Raw genomic sequence first — 17,116 nt, forward strand, 5'->3', positions numbered from 1 at the left:
TACTGGTGTATAAAAATGCTTCTGTATTTTGTATACTGATTTTGTATCCTGCAACTTTACTGAATTGATGTATCAGTTCTAACAGCTTTTTGGCAAAGTGTGCAGGTTTTTCCATTACAAAATCATATCATCTGAAAACATGGATATTTTTATTTCATCTTTTCCAATTCTGATGTCTTTTATTTCTTTCTCCTCCCTAATTTATCCTGCCAGTATTTACAATACTACTTGAGTAAGAGCAGTGAAAGTGGACATCTTTGTTGTTTTCCAGATCTGACAGGAATTTATTTCAGCTTTCCCCCATTCAGTGTGATATTGGCTGTTGGTTTGTCATATCTAGCATTTAAACATTGACATATTTCCCTTCTATACCTAATTTATGGAGGGTTTTTTATCATGAAGTGATGCTGACTCTTACCAAATTCTTTCTGCCCATATATTGAGATTATCATATGGTTGTTGTTCTTCATTCTATAGCTGTGATTTATGACATTTATTGACTTACGCATGTTGAACCAGCCTTGTATCCCAAGGCTAAATCCCATTTGATGATGATATATGATCTTTTTGATATAGTGTTTGATTTGGTTTGCTAGTATTTTATTGAGAATTTTTGCATATATGTTCACCAGGGATATTGATCTGTAGTTTTCTTTTTGTGTTGTGTCTTTGGTTTTGGGGTCAGGGTGATGCTGGCCTTATAAAAGGAGTTTGGCAACACTCCATCCTGTTTAATATTTAAGAATAGTTTGAAAAGTATTGAAGTTAGTTCCTCTTTAATTATTTGTATAATTCAGGTGTAAAACCACCAGGTTCTGGCATTTTCTCTGATGGGATATTTTTAAATTTTGTTTCAGTCCCATTGCTTATTATGAGTCTGTTTAGATTTTCTATCTTAACTCAATCCTGGTAGGTTATATATATCCAAGAATATATTCATTGATTCAAGGTTTTCCAAATTTGTAGCATATAGTTGTTCATAGCAATTTCTTCCGTGTTTTTTTTTTTTTTTTGGTATTGGTTGTAATGTCTCCATGTTCATATCTCATTTTATTTGTTTGAATTTTTTATTTTCTTTGTTAGTTTGACTAAAGTTTGTCTACTTTGTTTATCTTTTTGTTTTGTTAATCTTTTCTAGTTTTGTTTCAATTTTATTTATTTCTACTCTGACTCTTATTATCTCACCTCCTGCTAATTTTGGGTTTGACTCATTCTTATGTTTCTGAGACCTTAAGGTGCATCTTTAGATAATTTAAGATCTCTATGCTTAATGCTATAAACTTCCCTCTTTTTAAAGATTGATTCATTGATTTGATAGGCAGAGCTACAGAGAGAATCTTCTATATTCCAGTTCACTCCTTCAGTGGTCTCAATAGCCAAAGCTGAGCCAATCCAAAGCCAGGAGCTTCTTCTGAGTTTCCCAGGTGAGTTCAAAGGGTAAGTACTTGGGCCATCTTCCACTGCTTTCCAAGGTACATTAGCAGGGATCTGGATCAGAAGTGGAACAGCTGGGATATATACTGGTGCCCATGTTGGATGCCAGGGCCACAGGCAGTGGTTTTACCTGCTATGCCACAGCACTGGTCCTAAACTTCCCTCCTAATGCTATTTTTACTGTATCACACAAATTTTTATATGTTGTATTTTCATTTTAATTTGTTTCAAGAAAGCTTTTGATTTGTTTTTTAATTTCTTCAATGACCTATTGGTCATTCAGTTGCATGCTGTTAAATTTCCATGTTTTTGTAAATGTTGTGTTGCTCTTCTTGTTCTTTCTAGTTTTATTTCTTTGTGGTCTGAGAAGATACATTGTGTGATTTCAGTCTTTCAAAATTTACTGACTTGATTTGTGGCCTAATATATGATCTATCCTAGGAAATTTTCCATGTGCTGTTGAAAAGAATGTGTAATCTGTAGCTGTTGAATGAAATGTTCTGCTAATGTCCTTTAGGTCCATTTTCTTGACAGTATGGTTCAGCTTCTATGTTGATTTCCTTTCTGCATGATCTATCCATCGATAACAGAGGTATATTTAAGTCCTCCACTATTATTTTATTAGAGTTCTATCTTTCCTTTTAGTTCTAATAATATTTGCTGTAATTTCTTGGTAGTCTTCTGTTATGTACATATATATTTATATTTATGATTGTTATATCTTCTTGCTGAATCAATCCTTTTATCAATACATTATGCCTTTTTTGTCTCTTCTTACTTTTTTTAAGATTTATTTATTTATTTGAAAGTCAGAGTTACAGAGAGAGAGACAGACTGGTCTTCTATCCAATGTTTCACTCCCCAGTTGGCTGCAACCGCCACAGGAGCGCCTATCTGAAGCCAGGAGCCAGGAGATTCTTCTGGGTTTCCCACATGGGTGCAGAGGCCCAAGAACTTGTGCCATCTTGTACTGCTTTCCCAGGCCATAGCAGAGAGCTGGAATGGAAGTGGAGCAGCCAGGTCAGGAACTGGCATTCATATGGGATGCCAGTGCTTCAGGCCAGGGTGTTAACCTGTTGTGCCACAGTGCCAGCCCCTCTTCTTACTTTTTTTATTTAAAGACTTTTATTTGATAGGAGTATAGTTACTGCAGCTCACTTTTGGTTTCCGCTTGCCTGATATATCATTTTCTAGTCCTTCACGTTCAGTCTATGTGTATTTTTATTTGTGAAGTGACTTTCTTATAGAGAGCATATAGTGGGGTCTTGGTTTTTTTTATCCATTTAGCCAACCTAAATATTTTGACTGGGGAATTTAATCCACTTATATTCAAGGTGACTGTGGATAGATAAGAATGAACTCTGTCATCTTGTTGGTTGGTTACTGATTGTATCTGCTTTGTTAGTGAATTTGGTAGTATCATGTGTTTTCATAGTGTTTGCTTCTAAAGTTAAATTCTCTTCAGAATTTCTTGTAAGGCTGGTCTGGTGGTGATGAATTCTCTCAGTGTTTGCTTGTCTGGGACATGCTTTATTTCCCATTTATTTCTGAAGGATAGCTTTACCAGGTGAAGCAATATTCTTGGCTCGAAGGGTTTTTTTTTTCTTACTTTCTTTCAAGACCTTAAATATGTCATCTCACTCTCTTCTGGACTGTAGTGTTTCTGCTGAGAAGACTGCTGTTAGTCTAACTGGTTTTCTTTTATATGTAATTTGACACTTCTCTCTTACTGTCTTTAAGATTTTCCCCATGTCTTTAACTGTTAACAACTAAACTATAGCAGTGTCAGAGAATGTCTTTTTGTTTGAATGAGCTTGGGGTCCTTTGAAGTTCCCTTATGTGAATGTCTCTACCTCTTTAAATACCTGAGGAGTTTTCAACCACTATTTCATTTCAGTCTCACAGGGTACGAACTCTTTGTGGTGGAGATTGATAACTGGCAGCCACAAGCCCAAGGCAGAAGAATACAGATAGGTCCACAGATTCTGCAGGTGAATGTGAGTTACTTCAGGAATTGCAGTACCAACAGCAACAGTCAGATCTGCAGGGCACAGATAGATGGACCCGTCCCCCATTCCTACAGGGCATGCAAGGTTGAAGCTGGGGCTTGTGTCCTGGGCACCCACACTGAGTAACAACAAATGCAGAGAGGCTTCCTCAGGTCTGGTCCTCTTGGATTTCTCATGGGCTGCTGCTTGTACTGAGCCCCAAGAAGCTAAGAGGATCTTCCCTGGATTGTGCAGAGCAAGTGTGGCTCTGCAGCTTGTGCCCAGAATTCCTACAGCTGCAGGGTTCAGGGGTCTGTTCTCTGTCTTGGATGATGCCCTGTCTCTGACTTTGGTAGGTTTTTTTTTTTTTTTTGACAGGCAGAGTGGACAGTGAGAGAGAGAGACAGAGAGAAAGGTCTTCCTTTGCCATTGGTTCACCCTCCAATGGCCGCTGCGGCCAGCGCACCGCGCTGATCCGATGGCAGGAGCCAGGAGCCAGGTGCTTTTCCTGGTCTCCCATAGGGTGCAGGGCCCAAGCACCTGGGCCATCCTCCACTGCACTCCCTGGCCACAGCAGAGAGCTGGCCTGGAAGAGGGGCAACCAGGACAGAATCCGGCACCCCGTCCGGGACTAGAACCCGGTGTGCCGGCGCCGCTAGGCGGAGGATTAGCCTAGTAAGCCGCGGCACCGGCAACTTTCTTTTTTTTTTAAGATTTATTTATTTATTTATTTGAAACATAGAGTCACAGAGAAAAAAGGAGAGAGGGAGAGACAGAGAGATCTTCTATCTGCTGGTTCACTCCCCAAATGTTGTCAACAGCCAGAACTGGGCTGGTCCAAAGCCAGGAACCTAGAGCTTCTTCCAGGTCTCCCATGTGGGTGCAGGGGTCCAAGCATTTGAGCAATGTTCCACTGCTTTCCCAGGCACATTAGCAGGAAGTGAATTGAAAGTGAAAAAGCTGGGACTCCAACCAGTGCCCATATGGAATGCCAGTGCCCCAGGCAGTATGCTGCTTTACCTGCTATGCAACAATGCCATCCCCTGAACTTTCTTATTGCTATTGGAGTTTGCAAAAAATGATGTCAAATAAATGATGTAGTAACATTAACTTTAAAAAGTCTGTCATTGCCTTTATTGAAGTTAGGTAGGTTAGTATTCATTTAATAGAATGCAAACATTCTTGGGTTCAAAATTATTATCAGATATGGTTTATGAAGAATTAATATTTTATTGGGAAATTCCTTTTCTTACATCCATTTTAATTTTGTTTCTTCCTCTTCTTGATAAGTCTTGAAATATATAAAGGCAAAGTTTTGGGCTTCTGTTTTCTTTGTTCTGTTTTCTCAGTACAGATGTTTGAAGTGGGTTTTAATTAAACTAAGAGTAAATACAGTGACTTCTGATGTATGGTCAGGTTCTTAACTCATAAAAAATTGAACCTTTTCAGCTGAAATCTTATTAATGTATCAATGGAGAGAGAGTTGTCATCTATTGAGATAGAAGGCCATTGGGAGAAAGAGATTTCTGGATTAGAATAATAGGATAAGTTTAGTTTTGCATAGAAATGATTGGGAAGCAAGTGATGCTAACAGCCTGAAGTCTGAAGGGAAGAACTGAGCATTACCTGGCACTTGGGGGAAACTGAAAGAGGGCTAAGACATGATCGGAGCCTATCAAGAAGCTTAACACTTAGGAGATAACACAGATGCCAGGCAAATTGGGAGTCACAATAGAAGTTCGTGGATGCCACACATAGAGGGTTATTAGGAGTCTTAAGTGGAGAGAGCCATTAACGCCGATGGAGAATGAGTAGAAAAAACTTGACACACAACAAGGATAATGAATTTTTTTTGTGCAGTCTTCATAGGCTGTGATGGGTAAGTGGTTCGCTATTGGTAAACAGAACAGCTACCTAGAACATCGTGGGCCCCTTACAGCGAATGCAACAGTGGTGGTGGGGAAAAGAGGAAACTCAAGGCAGCAGAGCTGTCACATAGGGGCAAGCAGAAAATAAATTTGCACCTTGGGGTGAGATGAGAGAAGAAATACCTATTAGAGGGTTCTGCTTGTGTTCCAAGAGCCTTCCACGTGTTGTCTGTTGAAAGGCAGGTGTGTTGTCATGTAGCTAACCTGTCAGTGGTGATCTCATCTTCTGCCTTACCTTGTTTTTTCTTTGTTTGTTTTGTTGGTTGGTTGTTGGTTTTTAAGATTTATTTATTTATTTGAAAGTCATAGTTATACAGATAAAGAAAGAGAGGCAGAAAGAGAAAGAGGTCTTCCATCCGCTGATTCACTCCCCACTTGGCCACAATGGCCGGAGCTGCACTGATCCAAAGCCAGAAGCCAGGAGCTTCTTCCAGGTCTCCCACATGGATGCAGGGGCCCAAGGACTTGAGGCCATCTTCTATTGCTTTCCCAGGCCATAGCAGAGAGCTGGATTGGAAGTGGAGCATCTGGGACTCAAACCAGAGCCCATATGTGATGCCAGTACAGCAGGCGGTGGCTTTTTCCACTACACCACAGCACCAGTCCCATGCCTTACTTTGTGAGTTGTCCAAGTCCTCTAGCAGCCAAGTAGCAAGGCTAAGGTGTGACCTAAGCACGTCTGGTTTCACAGCTCATATCCTCCAGAGTCCTCAACCCTAACTCTCATGTAGGGAAATCTGCTGGACAGCAGGAAGATATTGGGAGCCTTTCAGTAGCCAATCAATTGGATTTAGTTGGATTTTTCTGGGAAATTTTATAAATGTTTAATTATATAGGTATTACTTTTATTAATATGAAAGAGCAAGAAAGAAAGAGAGAGATGACATCCATCCACTGTTTCACTCCCCAAATGCCTGCAGTAACTGGGGCTGGGCCAGGATAAAACTCAGAGCCTGGAACTCCAACCAGATCTCCCATGTGAGTGGTAGGGTCCCAAGTACTTGAACCATCATTTGCTGTCTCCTAGGAAATGGATCAGAAGCAGAGTAGCAAATACTTGAACCAGGCACTTCACTATGGGATGCAGGCATCCCAAGAGGCAGCTTAACCCATTGCACCATGAAGCCCACCCTCTAGAGCAGGGAAAACCTGGAAGGGCTGAAGTGTTTTGTTTTTATTTTGCTCTTAGCAGTGATTGTAGTAATCTAATTGTTTACCTTGGTAGAGGGCAGAACTAAATGGGACAAACTGGTGCTTCTCTGTATCATCTTTGGTGATGGACAGAGCTGTTCGAACTGCTGGAATTTTCTATGAGTATTGCTTAGTGGTCGGGGAACTATTTGCCTAATAATTTTGGTGATGTTTCCCCCATCAAAGTAGAAAGATCTAGTAGGAAATTAATTGAAATACAGTCCTCATTTTCATGTAGTTTTCTTGGATTTAAAAAAACCAGAGTGTGGTGCAGTGAGTTAAGCCACCACCTGTGACACAGGCATCCCATATGAGTGCTGGCTCAAGTCCTCCTGACTGCTCCACTTCGCCTCCAGCTCCTTGCTATTGCGCCTGGGAAAGCAATGGAAGATGACACAAAAGCTTGAGTCCCTGCCACCCAATTAGGAGACCTGGAAGGAGTTCCAAGCTCCTGGCTTTGGCCTGGGCCAGCCCTGCCTGTTATGGCCATTAGGGGAGTGAGCCAGTTATGGAAGAGATCTCTCTTTCCTTCACTCTCTTCCCCCCCCCCCATTCTCTCTCCCCCTCTTTCTCTATAATTCTTTCAAATAAATAAATCTTAAAATTTATTTATTTATTTGAAAGTCAGAGTTACACAGAGAGAGAAAGAGAGGCAGAGAGAGGTCTTCCATCTGCTGGTTCATTTCCCAGTTGGCCACAACAACCAGAGCTGTGCAGATCCAAAGCCAGAAGCCAGGAACTTCTTCTGGGTCTCCCACATAGGTGCAGGGGCCCAAGGACTTGGACTATCTTCCACTTCTTTCCCAGGCCATAGCAGAGAGCTTGATCAGAAGTGGAGTAGCCAAGACTCGATCTGGTGCCCATATGGGATGCCAGCACTGCAGGCAACAGCTTCACCCGCTACGCCACAGCACTGGCCTCTAAATAAATAAATCTTTAAAAGCCATGAACTAAAGCTTTCTTAAGGCATCGTAGAAATGCTCAGAAGTCATTTACACTGTTAATGCCAGGTCATGTGCCTTTCCTGCAGATACCCTGGAGTAATTCACTTTGGGGGAGGGTGTTGGTAATAATCTTAGAGATTGTTTTCATCTATTTTTGTGAATTTATAGCAATTTCTAAGAAGGAAAAAGTGAAACTAGTAGAAAAAATATCTGATTGGGAACAGAAGACAGAATCATCTTTTCATTTTCTCTCATGGCTTCACTCTCAAGTACTTTGACTTTCTGGTAGTTTACTTACTTTGCTATCTCTTCTTTCATCCCAGTGGTGCATTTCACTGTGATCTATAGGAAACCTAACTCAAAGCAAGCATCATAAATCTAAAGTACTGCTTTCTTTACTTCTGGGAGGATTCACTTGCAGATAGGTCTTGCTAGCACCATAAATAATAGTTTTGTATTTTGAATCCCATATTACATATTCATATGGATCAATGAAAAAAGAAATGTGCTCAGAAAACCAAGAAACAACATAAGTTTCTCTCTGATGGAATGTGTAAATTTAAGGTAAAATTGCCTTCATTTTCTTGGATTGTATTATTGATTGTATTATTTATTTCTAGATTGTGTTCTTAAAAGTAAGATTGGGAGCTGGTATTGTGACACAGCGGGTAAAGCCTGTGACACCAGCATCTCATATGGGAGCCAGTTCAAGTTCTGTTAACTCTGCTTATGAAACAGCTCCCTGCTAATGTGTCTGAGAAAGCAGTGGAGGATGGCCTAGGTGTTCGGGTTCCTGCGCCCACATGGGACACCCAGAAGAAGTTTCTGGCTCCTGGCTTTGGACTGACCCAGCTCTGGCTGCTGAAGCCATTTGGGGAGTGAATCAGTGGGTGGAAGATATCTCTCTCTCTCTCTCTCTCTCTCTCTCTCTCTCTCTGTGTGTGTGTGTGTGTGTGTAACTCTTTCAAATAAATAATTTTTTTATTTTTTTATTTTTTTTTTAATTTTTTGACAGGCAGCGTGGACAGTGAGAGAGAAAAACAGAGAGAGAGGTCTTCCTTTGCCGTTGGTTCACCCTCCAATGGCCGCCGTGGTCGGCGCGCTGCAGCCAGCGCACCGCGCTGATCCGATGGCAGGAGCCAGGTACTTAACCTGGTCTCCCATGGGGTGCAGGGCCCAAGCACTTGGGCCATCCTCCACTGCACTCCCTGGCCACAGCAGAGAGCTGGCCTGGAAGAGGGGCAACCAGGACAGAATCCGGCGCCCCGACCGGGACTAGAACCCGGTGTGCCGGCGCCACAAGGCAGAGGATTAGCCTAGTGAGCCGCAGCGCCGGCCTCAAATAAATAATTTTTTTAAAAAGTAAGATTGCTGATCTCAACATGCTTTGTTGAAGGAAAACTTTTTTTTTTTTGACAGGCAGGGTGGACAGTGAGAGAGAGAGACAGAGAGAAAGGTCTTCCTTTTTCCATTGGTTCACCCCCCAGTGGCCACTGCGGCCATGCGCTGCGGCTGGTGCACCGCGCTGATCCGAAGCCAGGAGCCAGGTGCTTCTCCTGGTCTCCCATGCGGGTGCAGGGCCCAAGCACTTGGGCCATCCTCCACTGCACTCCCAGGCCACAGAGAGAGCTGGAATGGAGGAGGAGCAACTGGGACAGAATCTGGTGCCCTGACCGGGACTAGAACCTGGGGTGCCGGTGCCGCAGGTGGAGGATTAGCCTATTGAGCCACGGCACCACCCCTGAAGGAAAACTAAAATGTTCAAAAAACCTAATAAAATCCCTAACTGAGCTCATGGGAAGTACACATTCTAAGTTACAGCCTGAGAGAGATAAGAAGGTTGAGAATCAGGACTTGGTATGAGCCTGGCCACTGAGTGTTACCATAATTTGGTTTTGAAGTCTTTTTGTACATGAAGTAAACTGAGCACTACATTTTCCCATGCTGTTGGCTATCGTGAGAGTCTTAGAACTGAACCTTCTAAACAATTATCTTGGACATAAAGTATGAATAGCACAATAGCTTTTTCTATTTAAGGACTTGGGAAATATTTTTTCATCCCACAACCTAAGGTGATTTTCACATCCTTCAGTGCTGCCTTCCAAGAAATATAGCAGAACTAGGGAACTGTCCAAGACTGGAATGGAGGTTTCCAACCAAGTTGAGCAGTCCTGTCCCTTTTAATGCAGAACACACAGAGGTTTCCAAATGAACCTTGCAATATTTATCTTCCATTAATAAAATCCACTTATTTAAGCTGAATACTTGAAAGATTTTACACCTTTTTCATTTCAGTCTTGAACCTAGTCATGAATCTCATTGCCTCCTAAGCAGGAAAGTTGGGGGTGCCATGAAATATTTTTGCTTTCAATTATTTTCTTCCTTCCTCATTTCTTAAAAAAAAAATATTTATTTGAAAAACACAGAAAAAGAAAGAGAGATCTACTATCCACTGGTTCACTTCCTAAATGACTGCAGTAGCCAAGGATGGACCAGTTCAAAACCAGGTGCCAAGAACTCAATACAGATCTCTAATGTGTCAGGGACCCAATCACTTGAGCCATAACCTGCTGCCTCCAAGGGTGCAAATTGGTAGCAATGATGGAGTGGAGAGCAGAACTGGTAATCAAACCCAGGGACTCCAATATGGGAGTATTGGAGTATCCAAAGGGGCTTCATTTTGGGGCCATGCCCCTCCCCCACTCCTCATTTCTCTTTGTACTTGACTTTCTCCTAGGTGCAAACCAGATGAACTGGTTTTACATGCCAAAGAGGCTAGCTATGGAATATGTTTTATTGAAGTTCCTTCTTTCTAGCATACTTCTCAATGTTTCTACTGAAATCCTATTACCTGTTTTGCTTCTGATCTACATAGAGAGGCCAGCGCTGTGGCATAGCAGGTAGAGCCACCGCCTACAGTGCTGGCATCCCAGCTGCTCCACTTCTGATCCAGCTCTCTGCTATGGCCTGGGAAAGCAGTGGAAGATGGCCCAAGTCCTTGGGCCCCTGCACCCACGTGGGAGACCCGGAAGAAACTCCTGGCTCCTGGCTTCAGATCGGCACAGCTCCAGCCATTGCAGCCAATTAGGGAGCGAACCAGCAGATAGAAGACCTCCCCCCCACCCCGCCTCTCCTCTCTCTGTGTAACTCTGAATTTCAAATAAATAAATAAATCTTTCTTAAAAATCTACTTAGAGATAGTCAAGAAAAAGAAATATTCTGAAAACATGAGTAGTATTATTTCAGTGAATTCCTGAGATTTGTCAGAGATAAGCTACCTATATTTGCTGCTGGCTTTTAAACTGCACACCTTGATTTTGATGAGGACCAAATGCTACATGTGTTTGGAATATTACCTGATAATCTACATGGAACTTTTGTTCTTGGGTATTAAGTCATTTTTGAGAATGGTTTATATTAGGCTTTACTCACCCTTAATGATGCCAGGGCCAGGGAAGTGAAATTGAAAATCTGTAGACAAACAAGTAGACAAGGAATAGTCAACCAAAGATCAAGGGGGAGCAGGAAACAAAAAGTTAAGAGAACTGAATACAATTACTTCCCTTAAAATTTTTTAATAATAATAAGATATACATAGCATAAAAATAAGCATTTGGGTGCTGGTGCTGTGCTGTAGTAGGCTAAGCCTCTGCCTGCGGCACCAACATCCCATAAGGGTACCAGTTCGCATCAGGGCTGCTCCTCTTCCAATCCAGCTCTCTGCTTATGGCCTGGAGAAGCAGTGGAAAATGGCCCAAATCTTTGGGCCCCTGCACCCATGTGGGAGGCCTGGAAGAAGCTCCTGGCTCCTGGCTTCAGATTGGCCCAGCTATGGCCATTGTGGCCACTTGGGGAGTGAACCAGTTGATAGAAGATCTATCTCTCTATCTCTCTCTAACTCTGCCTTTCAAATAAATAAATCTTTATTTAAAAGGAAAAATAAATAAAAATTTTAGAAAGGTTTTGTTGGAAACATTTTCATCAATGCACATTTTTCTCATAATACACATTTTCCATGAACTTGTTGAAGATTCTATATATGTACAGATTTCAAATTTTGTGACACCAAAATAAAGCTACCTTTCAATTCCATCTTCCATACACTTTTTGAAGTACTGCCATATTAACCATCACAATCTTAGAATGTTGGAATCTTAAATTCATTTGTTAACATTTTGATTTACATGTTACATATGGAGCCAGTCACCTCTGTGTACCTATCCCATTGTGACCATAAGGAAATAGCAAGAAACTTCTAAAAAACTGCAATACTTTCAACACTAATAGAATTCTATTATCTGCTGCCACTTGTATTTGGGACTCTGTAGGCAGTTTAAGAAATAGAGGACGGTTTCAGGGCTGGCGCTGTGGCGTAGTGGACTAAGCCTCCACTTGCCATGCCGGCATCCCATACAGGTGCCAATTCAAGTCCCAGCTGCTCCTCTTCCAATCCAGCTCTCTGCTATAGCCTGGGAAAGAAGTAGAAGGTGGCCCAAGTCCTTGGTCCCCTGCACCTACATGAGAAACCCAGAGGAGGCTCCTGGCTCCTGGCTCCTGGCTCCTGGCTCCTGGCTCCTGGCTTTGGATCGGCGCAGCTCAGACTATTGTGGCCATCTGGGGAGTGTATCAGAAGATGGAAGATCTCTCTCTCTCTCCCTGCCTCTGCCTCTGCCTCTGCCTCTTCCTCTGCCTCTGCCTCTGCCTCTGCCTCTGCCTCTCTCTAACTCTGCCTTTCAAATAAATAAACAAAAATCTTTAAAAAAAAAAAAAAGAAGAAGAAAGAAAGAAATAGAGGAAGGTTTCTTTTGGTTTAAGTCAAATACATTGGTTTTCTATTTTATAGCAGTGATATGGGCTTCCTGTTTTAATAATCAGTCAGATTTTTTTAAGAATTATTTTATTTATTTGAAAGACAGAGTTACAGAGAGAGGTAGAGCAAGAGAAAAGTCTTCCACTCTGCTGGTTCACTCCCCCAAATGACTGCAACAGCCAGAGCTGAGCTGATCTGAAGCCAGGATCTTCTTCTGGCCTTCCATGAGGGTGCAGGGGTCCAAGGACTTGGGCAATCTTCTCCTTTCCCAGGCCATAGCAAAGGAAAGAGGAGCAACCAGGATACGAACCGGTGCCCATATGGGATGCCCTCCTTGGTCAGGCCTTGCTCTCTCGCCCCACCAAGCCATCCTCTTCATGCTGCCAGGACTCACATGCAGCTCTGGCCCACTATGTCCTGCTCCCCACACCCAGCAGGTGCCTGTCTCATTCTGTCTAACCTTAGAGGCTTTCAGATCTAATTGTTCAGAAAGGGAAAGGGGATGAGGAACCAGAAAAGAGGTCTGAAAAAATTTCTTGAAGGTCAATATTATGGTGTAGCAGCTTAAGTTGCCATTCCATATGAGTGCCAGTTCAAGTCCTGGCTGCTCTGCTTCCAATTCAGCTCCCTGTTAATGTACCTGGGAGGCAGCAGAGGATGGTCCTAGTACTTGGGCTCCTGCCACCTATGCGGGAGACTAAATGGAGTTCCTGGTTCCTGGCTTCAGCCTGGCCCAGCCCCAATCATCATGGCCATTTGGGAAGTGACCAACAAATGAAAGACTGACACTCTCTTTCTCTTTCTCTCTCTCCCCCCTTCCCTTCTTTCCTCCCTCCCTCTCTCTATGAGTATAGTCAGTGGGGGGAGGGGGTGTATCTTTCCCTCTCTCCCTTTGTAATTCTGCCTTTAAAATAAATGTCCTTAAAAAATAAAGGTTTTGGCCGGCACCGTGGCTTAATAGGTTAATCCTCCACCTGTGGCACCGGCACACCGGGTTCTAGTCCTGGTCAGGGCACTGGATTCTGTCCCAGTTGCCCCTCTTCCAGGCCAGCTCTCTGCTGTGGCCAGGGAGTGCAGTGGAGGATGGCCCAAGTGCTTGGGCCCTGCACCCCATGGGAGACCAGGAGAAGCACCTGGCTCCTGCCTTCGGATCAGCGCAGTGTGCCGGCTGCAGTGCACCGGCCACGGTGGCCATTGAAGGGTGAACCAACAGCAAAGGAAGACCTTTCTCTCTGTCTCTCTCTCTCACTGTCCACTCTGTCAAAAAAAATAAATAAATAAAAGTTTTTTTTCATTTGCTATTGCCAGTAAGCCATTGGCTTAGAAACCAAATTCACTAATCCATTCATTTATTCTTTCATGATACAAAGGCTTTAACAAGAGCAACATGGCCTGTCCTGGGAGTTGGGTGCACAAGCTTTCATGAGTGCTGCTTTTTTCATGAGATCTGCTTTTGAACCCTTAGTTACTTCATTCCTAGAGTCTGGGTGGGGAAGGTTGTCAAGCCTGGGAGAGGTAACCCTCTCTTATTATCCTATCACTTGGGGGTGCCAGGTTCCCTCTCAGTCTGTGATTGGCCCCAAGAGCTGGCACTGACATGAGGAGAGGGTTAGCTGTGTAGGTGATAGCCTTAGGGTCCAAGAGAGGAAGATTCTGGGATTCTCTGTTGCCAGTTTCCTAAACAACAGATGCTGGAATCCCAGTCCTGGTTTTGTGCAGCCAATCCTTGGGCGGAACACAGTGAGCCTCTAGGTCAAAATATTTGCTCAGAGATGGTGACGGGGTGCTGACTTCTTTCTCTCCTCAAGTACTTCCCAAGTTCTTCACCATCATGGCCCCAAATGGGGCGTCTGTCTCTTTCTTCCTGCCTGCCAACTCTGAGCAGCTGCAGTACAAGGGCTGGAGTGGGTCTAGGATCCAGGGAGCCATGACCTAGAGCCATGTGTAGGAAGAAGCAGTGTAAGCAGGGAAGTTCCATGGGCATTTCCAGAAGTCAGAAGCTCACAAGCCCCTAAGCCAGGACCTACTTTAGACATTCTCAGATATCTGTACATCCATAGGATCAAAATCAGCCAAGGGGTAAAATGGAGAGGGGAGTGTCCTACTAGGTGAGAGAAGGTTGTCATGATCCTGGACTTTTTGCCAAGGATCCCCCCTCCCAGCTCAGATCAAGGAATCACTGAGCTCCCATTTTGCAGGTCTTGGATCTAGCCAGCCATCTCCTTCCCCTCTGCCCTCCTACCCCCTGCCCAGAAGTCCACATACTCCCACTCCTGAAGTTGGTAGCCCCAGGACCTTCAGCTCTGTGGCTTGGCTGGGTCAGGAAGTAGGCAATTCATTGAGCCAGCTCACCCTCCTCATCCTTTCCTGGGACAGCTTCCCCTCTTCTTCCACACTCTTGGGAAATGGACCCAGGAAGGAAGCTGCAAATTACCCAGACAGTACAGGAGCTTCTCCCAAGTTTCTCTGCACCTTCCTTCCCAAGGTGGGATGCTGGGGACATAGCATGGGCCTAGTCCCTGTTCTCCTTAAGAATGCCCATGGTGGCATCCAAGGAAGGGAGGAGAAAATCTGACCTGCAAGGGGGTTGGAGGACACTGCTCCAGCATTCCAAGTACACCTCCAAAAGCACCTGCCACAACAACTGAGTCTGCAGAGACCATGACCCCACAGCACAAGCCTCTGCATGATCCACCAGGCTCAGATAGAGGAACCTGGATTCCAGGACTGGGTATAATCAGAGAGAGAACAGTGGTTGTCTTGGAGTCAATCTCATGTTCAGCCCTGGGGTGACAATGTTCCAGATTCCCACTCCTTCCTCACTCTACCCAGGCTTCGGTATTCACAGAATGCCTCCATACTTGATTCTCATAACAGCACTGTGTGGAGTGCCTTCCTGAGGCCATTTCCTTGTGGCCTGTGGGACCAGGGCCCATACCTCTGATCTTTGACCAGAGCACACAGGAATTTGTCTTTCTATCCGGGCCTCTGCCTCCTCTCAGATAAAGAAAGCAACTTCAAATGAGCTGGGGGTGGCAGGGAAACAGGAAGGCTCAGAGAAGGAGGGCAGGTCTATCATCGCAAGGTGCTGGGGAATGGGAAGGAAAGTGATAGGGTTGGAGGCAGGAAGGGGTGAAGGAAAAGGGACATTTTGGCCTCACTGAATGGAAGGGTCCTTGTCACTCCTAATAATATACAGATTGTAACCCCAAATGCTTTCCTGTAGGGGTCAGGCAAGTAATGCAAATGAAACATGCTGAGTCAGGAAGGCAAGAGGCAGTGCCTCAGTCTGGGGCAATGATTATTCAACAAATTGTTAGTTGGGGCTGACGCTGTGGCATTAGTGGGTTAAGCCTACACCTGCAGTGCCAGCATCCCATATGGACTCTGGTTTGAGTTCCAGCTTCACCACTTCCAATTCACCTCCCTGGGAAAGCAATGGAGGATGGCCCAAGTTCTTGGGTCCCTGCACCCCCGTGAGAGAACTGGAAGAAGCTCCTGGCTCCTGGCTTCAGATCGGCCCAGCTCCAGTCATTACAGCCATTTAGGGAGTGAAGCACTGGATGGAAGATTTCTCTCTCTGTAACTCTGCCTCTCAAATAAATTTTAAAAAGAAAGAAAGAAAGGATCTGTCCTTAAAAAAAAAGTTAGCATAAAGATCCAATGTTGTTGACCCTTCTGACTTAAAAAAAGAAAGAAGGAGCCAGCACCGTGGCTCACTTGGTTACTCCTCTGCCTGCGGCACCAGCATCCCATGTGGGTGCCGGGTTCTAGTTCTGGTTGCTCCTCTTCCAGTCCAGCTCTCTGCTGTGGCTCGGGAAGGCAGTGGAGGATGGCCCAAGTGCTTGGGCCCCTGCACCCACATGGGAGACCAGGAGGAAGCACCTGGCTCCTGGCTTCGGATCGGCGCAGCGCCAGCCATAGTGGCCATTTTGGGGGTGAACCAATGGAAGGAAGACCTTTCTCTCTCTCTCTCTCTCTGTCAAAAAATATATAATAAAATAAAATAAATAGAAATCTAGATTGCGATGTTAACTCTCCTGATTTAAATGTTGGCTTCATTATTTCAACACATACATTGTGAGGGTCAAAGCCATCTCTAGACCAAGGACTGGTCATGTGCTTAGGTCTCAAAGCAGTTTCTACTCCCAGCTCCAAGCACAGCAAACACTGGATTAGCACCTGCTTGGAGAACTCATGCCTCCTGCTTCTGACGTCCATCCTGTTTCCCTGTTTTACCCAGAACCTGTTTTCTGCAACTTGAGGGGAAGACGCCCTCATTTGAGAAATTAGCTTCTGGTTATCTGAAAGGGATTTTGTGAACAAACTCTCTTTCCATGCCCATCTCCAGCACATACCTAACACCCTCATTTATGTGTTACAGTTTTGCACAGATGTTTATAACAATCATCATAGCTATTTACTGGGTGCTTACTGTGTATGGGCAGAGCTCAGGCCTCCAACTCACACCCTGGCTTGTGCTCTTGGAAAGGCCATCAATGTGAATGTCAAGAGCCCAGTGGCACAGTGGGTTAACGCCCTGGCCTGAAGCGCCAGCATCCCATATGGACACTGGTTAGAGACCCGGCTGCTCCACTTCTGATCCAGCTCTCTGCTATGGCCTGGGAAAGCAGTATAAGATGGCCCAAGTCCTTGGGCCCCTACACCCACATGGGAGACCCAGAAGAAGCTTCTGACTCCTAGCTTTGGATTGGCACAGCTTCAGCAGTTGTGGCCAATTGGGGAGTGAACCAGCAGATGTCAAGATAGTTCTCATGTAGTGAGAAGTCTTTCAGAGGGGTCATACATCCTAGAGGTCAT

At 44.3% G+C, this 17,116-nt stretch overlaps 1 protein-coding gene across 1 annotated transcript in view; it reads right to left on the reverse strand.

Annotated features, from left to right (window-relative positions):
• Positions 1–17,116, reverse strand: part of LOC138842995 (uncharacterized) — a 123,463-nt gene that overhangs the window by 104,376 nt on the left and 1,971 nt on the right. Inside the window, 1 exon segment of the mRNA XM_089321135.1 lies at positions 10,918–10,956. The gene's annotated coding sequence lies outside the window, so the exon portion shown is untranslated.

Source organism: Oryctolagus cuniculus, chromosome 19 (assembly GCF_051225735.1).
Source record: "Oryctolagus cuniculus isolate XC-2025 breed Fujian yellow rabbit chromosome 19, ASM5122573v1, whole genome shotgun sequence".
In the NCBI taxonomy this organism is placed as follows: domain Eukaryota; kingdom Metazoa; phylum Chordata; class Mammalia; order Lagomorpha; family Leporidae; genus Oryctolagus; species Oryctolagus cuniculus.